This window comes from Herpailurus yagouaroundi, unplaced genomic scaffold, assembly GCF_014898765.1.
Source record: "Herpailurus yagouaroundi ecotype Mexico unplaced genomic scaffold, PumYag 215, whole genome shotgun sequence".
Classification (NCBI taxonomy): domain Eukaryota; kingdom Metazoa; phylum Chordata; class Mammalia; order Carnivora; family Felidae; genus Herpailurus; species Herpailurus yagouaroundi.
This window is the reverse complement of record NW_024412446.1, coordinates 10,125,522-10,135,538: the sequence shown is the minus strand read 5'-3', so window position 1 is coordinate 10,135,538 and position 10,017 is coordinate 10,125,522. Positions and strand designations below refer to the sequence as shown.

The 10,017-nt window shown below is 38.6% G+C and overlaps 1 protein-coding gene across 7 annotated transcripts in view; it reads left to right on the top strand.

Moving 5' to 3' along the window:
- The window catches only part of SMG6 (SMG6 nonsense mediated mRNA decay factor), a 227,631-nt gene that overhangs the window by 122,530 nt on the left and 95,084 nt on the right, over positions 1 to 10,017 (top strand). The gene's annotated exons all lie outside the window — the stretch shown is intronic.

The following is a 10,017-nucleotide window of genomic DNA, read 5'->3' as shown; positions in this document are numbered from 1 at the left end:
ATAAAATAAAATAAAATAAAATAAAATAAAATAAAATAAAATAAAATTTGTGGGTAGAAGTATAAATGAAAAAAAGAGGCCAAATACTGATTATTAAATCTGAGTAATGGATTCATTGAATTCATTATAGTATTCTACTTTTGTATATGCATGAAATTTTCTATAGTAAGTTGTGGTTAAAGGAGTAATAAATAGTCATCCTGAAAGGAAGCAAAACAAAATTCTGTGTCCTTTCTGCCGCATTATAGTGCCTAAATGATTGGAAAAGTAACTGAACTATAGTATTTATGAAGTTAAGCTCTTGTAGGCACTAACCATTTTCCAGGCACTGTGCTAAGCTCTTTACTTGCATTTTCTCATTGAAACCCCAATAACCCTATATGCAGATTGGGGAAATGATGAAAAGGAAAGATGTTGAGTTCATGTTATGGCTTAGTGTAAAAAAAAGCTTAATTATCATCTTCAAAATACATGTGTGTGACTGTATAGCTCTAGGTAATACTAACCAAGGATCTGTTTAGCAGCAGGTCCTCTCTTTCCTTAGACTCTAAAGAGCTTTCCTAAAGCTCTAATTAGTTAATGGTACCAAGCATTTATGTCATAAATAGATGTAAGCAGTGCTTATTCTGGCATCCCCAGGTAGATTAAGCTTTGTGATCTTCTTTGTCTTCCTCCCCATGTTGTCTGACCAAGAACTAAGTGAAGAACTTTTCAACAAGCTACCGCTGGAGCCACTCTGGCTTGACTGGGGAATGAATTATTGTAAGTCACATTATAAAGTCAGTGTTTTAAGTCTCACGTCACATCCCATTCATCCTTCCAGGCATCTTTACTTTCTTTCTGGATGTAGGAGCCTAGGAAACTTCATCATTCATAAAATAGGTTGTTGAGATTAAAGATGGAGCTTAAATTGTCCAGCTTTTGGAACTGCTGGCTTTTGTCTCCTTGTTTATTTGTTCAGTGACATTTTTGGAGTGATGTTTATTGTATACATAATTGCCCCAAAATGTTTTAAATGGAAAATATAGAAAAGCACAAGAGAGTAAAAATCACCTGCAAACTACCACCTAAAATTAAATAGTGTTAATAGTTTAGTTTATATCTTTCCAGTCTTTTTCCCCCTTGTGCTTATATATCTGTACTTACTCTTTTCTTTTCATAAAATTGGGACTGTACGGTATATGCTTTGTTCTTTTTTAATGCTTTTTATATACTCTTTGTGTGTGTGTGTGTGTGTGTGTGTGTGTGTGTGTGTGTATACATGTATACCCACGTACATGCACACACATCTACATAGTTTTGGGGGAAATATTGCCTTTGTTGTTTGGTTGTCTGGAAAATATTTATTTTCAGGGCTACCAGTCACTAATTTATTGAAAAGCATACTTGATCTTCTATTTTCAAAGTATCAACATGAGGAATTTTTGAAAAGCCAAAACTATTGACCTATACTTAAGACGTAGAAATTAGGACTGCTTACCAATATGTATTTTCTTTTTCACACAATTGTATTTTATTTCTAAATTTACAATAATTATTAAGAATTAATTTTATATTAAGTGTTTTCAGTGCTCACCATCAGTCCTTTTACTCTATGGCTTTTCCATTCTTACTATGTTCTTTGATTCATCTGTTATTATTATTTTTTTAATGTTTATTTATTTATTTATTTTTTTCCAACGTTTATTTATTTTTGGGACAGAGAGAGACAGAGCATGAACGGGCGAGGGGCAGAGAGAGAGGGAGACACAGAATCGGAAACAGGCTCCAGGCTCTGAGCCATCAGCCCAGAGCCCGACGCGGGGCTCGAACTCACGGACCGCGAGATCATGACCTGGCTGAAGTCGGACGCTTAACCGACTGCGCCACCCAGGCGCCCCTGTTTATTTATTTTTGAGAGAGAGAGAGCATGCGAGCAGGTGAGGGGCAGAGAGAGAGGGAAACACAGAATCGGAAGCAGGCTCCAGGCTCTGAGCTGTCAGCACAGAGCCCGACGTGGGGCTCGAACTCACAAACTGTGAGATCATGACCTAAGCCAAAAATCAGATGCCTAACCAACTGAGCCACCCAGGTGTCCTGATTCACCTGTTATTCAAATGTTATTCAATTGAGGAATGTTTTCATCAAAGATGACATGGATGCTTTTTAAACATTAAGGTGACTTTTATAAAATGTAGTAGTAATACACATACTTATGCAAAGGAATCAGATGATTCACAAAAATATTTAAAGTCAAAGACTACACTCCAGGGATAACTGCTGTTAACAATTTGGTATTTACCTTTTTCTTTATTTTTTTAAGTTAATTGTTTTATTTTGAGGGGGAGAGAGAGAGCATGTGCAAGCAGGGGAGGGGCAGAGAGAGAGGGAGAGAGAGAATCCCAAGCAGGCTTCATGCTCAGCCTGGGAGCCTGAGGTGGGGTTCGATCTTACAACCATGAGATCATGACCTGAGCTGATATCAAGAGTCGGACATTTAACCAACCTAGCCACCCAGACACCCCCAAAACAAGCTTTTGGTTTTTTTTAATGTTTTAATGTTTATTTTTGAGAGAGAGAGAGAGAAAGCGAAAGCATGAGCAGGGGAGGGATGGCAGAGAGAAAGGGAGACACCGAATCTGAAGTAGGCTCCAGGGTCTGAGCTGTCAGCACAGAGCCCCACGTGGGGCTTGAACTCACAAACCATGAGATCGTGACCTGAGCCGAAGTCAGAAGCTTAACTGACTGAGCCACCCAGGTGCCCCAAAACGAGCTTTTTAATAAGCAGATACAGTTCTGTCTTTGGACTAGAAAAGTTTTTATTTCTTGTGTCCTTATTTGCTAATATTATGTTTATTATTTTCTTCGTTGTCTTCTACATCTCTTTTTCTGTCATCATTGTAATCTCATTTTGCTTTGCCGCTGCATCCCCAAAGAGCTTCTCAAGTTTATCCTTTCTGTAATTGATTCGGATTTTTATAATGCTGATTCTACTTTTCACTGCTTCTAATTTGGTTTTTTTTTTTTTTTTTTTTTAATTTTTTTTTCAACGTTTATTTATTTTTGGGACAGAGAGAGACAGAGCATGAACGGGGGAGGGGCAGAGAGAGAGGGAGACACAGGATCGGAAACAGGCTCCAGGCTCTGAGCCATCAGCCCAGAGCCTGATGCGGGGCTCGAACTCCCGGACCGTGAGATCGTGACCTGGCTGAAGTCGGACGCTTAACCGACTGCGCCACCCAGGCGCCCCTCTAATTTGGTTTTTAAGACTGCTATTGCATTATATGTTCTTTTACATTATTTCCCCGTCTTATCCTATAACCTTTATATTTTTGCCTGCCTTTTCTCCAGGTCCCTTTAACTGTTTTGTCATTTTTCTTTTATCATACTTCACAATGTCTATGATTTTAAACATCAGATATAAGATTATCTTTTTCTTCATTTTACATTACCTCCCACAAACTGTGGTACACTCCTTTCATAGACCCCAACTTGGATTTCTACAGTCTGATTCTGGCCATTTATATTTCTTTGAACAAAGAAAGGTTTCTTCAGATCTCATATTTGCTCCAAAATAGGTTATGTTGATTCTTTTTTTTTTTTAATTTTTTTTTTAATGTTTATTTTTGAGACAGAGAGAGACAGAGCATGAATGGGGGAGGGGCAGAGAGAGAGGGAGACACAGAATCGGAAGCAGGCCCCAGGCTCCGAGCCATCAGCCCAGAGCCCGACGCGGGGCTCGAACTCACAGACCGTGAGATCGTGACCTGAGCTGAAGTCGGGCGCTCAACCGACTGAGCCACCCAGGTGCCCCAGGTTATGTTGATTCTTATGTGACTCCTTCTTTGTCTACAAATACTCTTTAGAATCTCCTTCTCAAGTCTACAACTGCTTGATAGAAGTTTATATTACCGAGTCACCACCCTGAAGAGAGTGGGGAGGAAGTCAGGTGGTATGCAATCTTAACAAATGAATTTATTTTCTACATTTTCTATTCTGTATAAAGTGGAGCTGCTATACCAGAGCTGTTTCCTGTGTCTGATTTCTGTTTCACATAAATGATATTGGCAGTTTCTGACCTCCTCCTTGGAGCTGTAGCCTACCATGTCAAGAAGAAATTCTACTCTCTGGTCACTTCCCATTTAGTATGGTAGTTTCCCTTGAGCTTGTCTGAACTGCTGATTGTGAGTGGTACTGATTTATAGTGGTGAAAAAGCTGCCAAGTGGCATTCTGCCTCTGCCCCCATGTCCTCACACTTTGTGGTAGACAGAATAATGGCCCCTTAAAGATGGTCCACGTCTTAATTCCTGAAACCTGTTCAATGTTACCTTACAAGGCAAAAATGCCTTTGCAGGTGTGATTAAGGGTCTTGAGGTGGGAAGATGATCCTAGGTTTCCGAGGTTGATTAATGTAATCATAAAGGTCCTTATAAGGAGGCAGGGGTGTCAAGAGTCAGAAAAAGGAGATGTGATGATGGAACTAGTGGTCTAGAGAGAGGGATTTGGAGACAGTATACTGCTGGCCTTGAACATGGGGGAAGGGACTGTGAGCCAAGGAATGCAGGTGGCCTCTAGATGCTAGAAAAGGCAGGGAAGCATATTCTCCTGCAGAGCCTCCAGAAAGAACACTGTCAACACGTCGACTGACAAAACTGACAACACCCTGTGAACACCTTGATGTTAGGATCTCTGACCTTTAGAACTGTAAGGTAATACATTGTATTGCAGCAATAGGAAACTAACATACCCTTCCATACTGGAGAATTTTGCCAGTCTCTTCATTGTTTACTTCTCCCGCTACTTTCTTTTTCTTTTTGAACCTTTTTAATTATGCAAGATACATGTGGAAATACATTAAACAAAAAGAATTCGAAGTGAGGAACTATATAACCACCAAGCCGGTCTAGAAATAGAACAACACAAGGGTAGTAATTATCAGTTACATTCAGTTTATGTTGGAGGTCCTAGCCAGTACAGGAAGGCAGGAAAAGGAAAGTATTAAAAAGGTGATTGGAAAGGGAAAAAAAAGTTGTCTTTATTTGCAAATAATGTGATGAATACTTAGAAAATCTGAAAGAAAATAAGGATAAATTAATAGGATTAAGTGAATTTAGCAAAGTTGATTGATCATAAAGTCAGTATACAAAAATCAGTTCCAGGGGCGCCTGAGTGGCTCACTCAGTGAAGCGTCCAGCTCTTGACTTTGGCTCCAGTCATGATCTTGTGGTTCCTGAGATCAAGCCTCGTGTCAGACTCCATGCTGACAGCATGGAGCCTGCTTGGGATTCTCTCTGTGTCTCTCTGCCTGCTCTCTCTCCCTGCTCACATGCACACACATTCTAAACAAACAAACCAGCACCTTAAAAAATCAATTCCATATCTACATACTGACATCAAATGAAATTTTTTTAAGTTGATTTCTTAAAAAATAGAAAATAAAAGTGGATTTGTTAGGAATGCAGGCTGTCAATTGGCTCTTAATGACCTGCTTCCAATTGTCTTCTATCCATCTGGCAGTAATTCTTTATGATTTATGGGAGATGGATGGCATTTTCTCATTTAAGAGCTATTGACTGTCTGCCATGCATCAGGCACCATTCTGGATACCACAACCATAGCGGCAAACACAGTAGACAAAGGAGGGATCACAAGGCATATGGAGGAGCTATTCTGTGTATTCAGTTTGGGCACTTCAGTTGAGATATTGGAAGTAGAATTATTTAACTCTGAGGTCTATAGTTTTTAAGTGTTTTGTTTTTTTTTTTACAAAAACAACCTCTCTTTGTATTATAAAATAGGTGTTCATCTTAGAAATACTAGAAAAATCAAGATTATCAATAAGGGAAAGAAAAGACTGTGATCCTTCTGGTTGGATGGATGGACAGACAGACAGACATGTGAACTCTTTTTGCTTTTTAGCAGAAATAGGATCAAACCATATATATACTGTTTTGTAATCCACTTTGTTCACTTAGCAATAAATATATTCTGCATATGTTTCCATGTTCACCTATAACATGAATTTTAATGGCTGTGTTATATTAACTGGCATGGACATATCATAATATTTGCTGAGTCCTCAACCATTAGGCATTTTGGGAAGTTACTGACTTTTCAGTTTTATAAATGATGCCTTCTCAGGCAGAAGTCTTTATATACACCTTTTGTTCATTTTTGAAGTACAATTACTAGGTCAAGGAGGGTATGCAGATTTTTAAGACTTTTGATAGATAATGCTACATTGCCCTCCAAAAAAAGATTGTATGCCATGTAAACTGCAGAATATAAGAGTATTTATATTCTAGCTTCCTCATCAAGGTTGAATGATTTAATTTTTCCTGACTTTGCCAGAGATGGGCAAAAAACGATATTTCATTGTTTTGATTTTCCTTCTTTGATTACCAATAGGGTAATTATGCTTGGGGCGCCTGGGTGGCACAGTCGGTTAAGCGTCCGACTTCAGCCAGGTCACGATCTCGCGGTCCGTGAGTTCGAGCCCCGCGTCAGGCTCTGGGCTGATGGCTCGGAGCCTGGAGCCTGTTTCCGATTCTGTGTCTCCCTCTCTCTCTGCCCCTCCCCCGTTCATGCTCTGTCTCTCTCTGTCCCAAAAATAAAAATTAAAAAAAAAAAAAAAAAAAAACGTTGAAAAAAAAAATAAAAGTATTATGCTTATTGGTTATATAATTGGTATTATATTTCTTATAAACTGCCTTATGTTCTTTGCCCATTTTACTATTAGAATACTCACCCATTTTTTCTTTTTTCTTTTTTTTTTTAATGTTTATTTATTAGAGAGAGAGAGAGAGAGAGAGCGCGCATGAGCATGGGAGGGCCGGGAGGGCCGAGAAAGGAGAAGACACAGAATCTGAATCAGGCTCCAGGCTCTAGGCTCTGAGCTGTCAGCACAGTAGGGCTCAAACCCACAAACCGCAAGATCATGACCTGAGCCGAAGTCAGACGCTCAACCGACTGAGCCACCCAGGCACCCCATCACCCATTTTTTTCTTAATGTTTTGCAGTAGCTGTATATGAATAACTTTTGAACTTTTCTTTGGTTACCCTTGTGCAGGAGGTGTTTTCTCTGTATATTGAATGAGATGAGAACTTTTGGATACTTGGAGAGGCACAGCATTCTATTTTTTAGGTAACAAGAACATGGATGTCCCTTTGTCACACCATGCTAGATTAGATCTTTTGTTTGTTTTCACCCTTTGAGTCAGTTTCTCCTCATACTTCCCTATCAGTCCATAGACATCTAAAGAAAAATCATGTCCAGCCAGATATTTAGAATAAACTGTGAACTGTATCTACTTCCTTTTCTGTTTTGCCTATTTAATTGAAGGAGCCCTTGAGATGGGTATAAACTAGGTAAAATTGTATGGTGTTTTGAGAAGTCCTCTGGTTTCTATCTAGCAAATGTTGTAAAACTTTTTCCCCTTCTCACTGTAAGTGCAGTAAATACCTCGATGGCTTGCTTTATTTGATGATTCATTCCACCAGTGGCCCCTTGGCACTAACTGTTTGTATCGTGTATATCTCTGCCTACCTCATTTTTGCCCTCCCTCACCTTTTTTGTGCTCTCTCTCACCTCTTTACTAATTGCTTTTAAATTTATAGAATTACTGATTACTACTTCCATTTACTCCAGTACTTTCAGATTTATTAGTTACTCCCTAATTTACAAATTACAAATCTCATTCCCCAAACGGGCTCTGTTGAACTCGGCTACCTTACGTTCATGCTGTGGATAGGTCATGAGTAGGTGTTCTTTTCTGTAATTCTTAAACTTTAGCATTCATCACAATCACCTGAAGGGCTTGTTAAAATACGCAGTTGCTGGACCCAATCCCCAGTGTTTTTTTTCATTGTTTGAGAGGAAAAAAGGTAGAAAAATTGCATTTCTAACAAGTTCCCAGGTGATGCCGATGGTTTGGGTTCCACACTTTGAGAACCACTGGTTTTTAGGAACTTGGTAGCTTCCAAGGTTGTAGTTATCAGGCAAAGATTTGGGCCCAGGTAAAAATAATAAAGATTTCTGTTATAAATAGTCTTCCTCGGGGCACCTGGGTGGCTCAGTCAGTTGAGCGTCTGGCTTCGTTCAGGTCATGATCTCACAGTTGGTGGGTTCGAGCGCCGCGTCGGGCTCTGTGCTTGACAGCTCAGAGCCTGGAGCCTGTTTCAGATTCTGTGTCTCACTCTCTCTCTGCCCCTCCCCTGTTCACACTCTGTCTCTGTCTCAAGAATAAATAAACATTAAAAAAAATTTAAAAAAAATAGTCTTCCTCATTCTATCTTTAACTTTGGAATGTAGGGCATATTACCTAAGAGTGCATATACTATGCCTCCATATTGCCAGACAGCTTTCTGAGCTCTTCAGAAAGAAGTTATATTCAGAATGCTATAAATATGTTTTTCCTGAGTATATATGAAGAGTCACATGTCTGGATTTCTTTTCCCAAGAGGACCCTGAGGGAACCATCTGACTTTTAAGGAGTGTCTCTCATGTGCTAGATACTGTTTTAATGCTTTACATTATCTCATTTAAATGTCACAAAAGCCCCATGGGAATTTGAACTTTATGAAAGAACTTGCCCAGGATGACACAGGTAAGAATGAAGGAATCAAATCCAAGCAAGTCACACACACTCTTAATTGAATAAAAATGCAGTAATACACTGGTTGAACAAACAGTTGTTAGTACCTTCAGTTCTCTTCATAACTTTGACAGTTCTTTTATTTTCACTTGGAGCTTGACTCCTCACCATGAGCTTGGGAATTTTTTACCTAGTTTAGGGATATTACCTGATCTCCCATAATAGTTCTTCAAAATGAACAAAGAAGGAAAAGTTCACAGGAGAATGGATGTTCAGAATGAATTTATCTACTTCTTTCTCTCTGTGTTGGATGTTCTTCAAATCTTGGAATGCCCTAGAGTCCAAAAGTACCTTAGTGTCTAGAATATGAGTCTTTGGAGAGAGAACTTGATTTATTTTTGGCAAACCCTTGAGTGTTCTCTAAGAGGGACTGAATATATGCAAAGGATGATCTACATCATTTTGGAAGGGTGTCCGAGGACAAAAAAAAATCTAAGAGTAGTGATAGTGCAACTTGTAAGGACCAAAAAATTGGGACAACGTCCTGGGCTACAAACTTTGCCGCCAGGATTGTTTGTAGATGAACAGGGATTCATGGATTTGGCTGATGGGGGTAACTGATGCATAAAAACCTGAAGGTCAGCAATGGAAGTTTGCCTACCTATCTATATGCATACATATAAACCATCTTTGGCTCAAGACTTAATGAATATGGGCCATAATAAAAAATAACTTTGAAACGGGTAAGAAGAAAAAGTATGATACCTAGAGAGAGGACTTTGCTATTGACATAAACTTCTGCCTCTATACTTCCTGCCCCACCCTTTATTTTCTTTAATGTACTTCTCATATATGTAAAAGAATATTGTTTTTACTTCATAATTTTAGATATCTGAAAAAAGTAATCTTTGTTGGTAATACTTTTACTTTTATTAGTCAACTTGTTTATGTATAATTTACATACAATAAAATCATACATTCGAATGTATTGATAGTATATATATCCCTGTGTAATGACCACCCCAATCAAAATACAGAATGTCTCCATCCCCCAAAATGTTCCTTAAGTGCCCCTTTACAGTTAATCTCCTCAGTCCAACTCCCCATCCTAGGCAACCACTGATCTAATTATTCTTATTAAAGATTAGTTTTGCCTATTTTAGAATTTCATATAAGTGGAATCATAAAGTATATGCTTTTATGTCTTTGTTCTTTCACTCAGCATATCTATGAGATTCATCCATGTTGTGTTCTTCTAGCAATTCATTCCCTTTATTGAGGAGTAGTATTCCATTATATGGATATATCACGTTCTGTTTATTCATTCACTTTGGGCTCAGACACATTTGGGTTTTTATTTTTTGGCTGTTATGAATAAAGATGCTGTGAACAAATGTACAAGTCTTTTTGTGGACATAATGTTTTCATTTCTCTGGGGGCAAA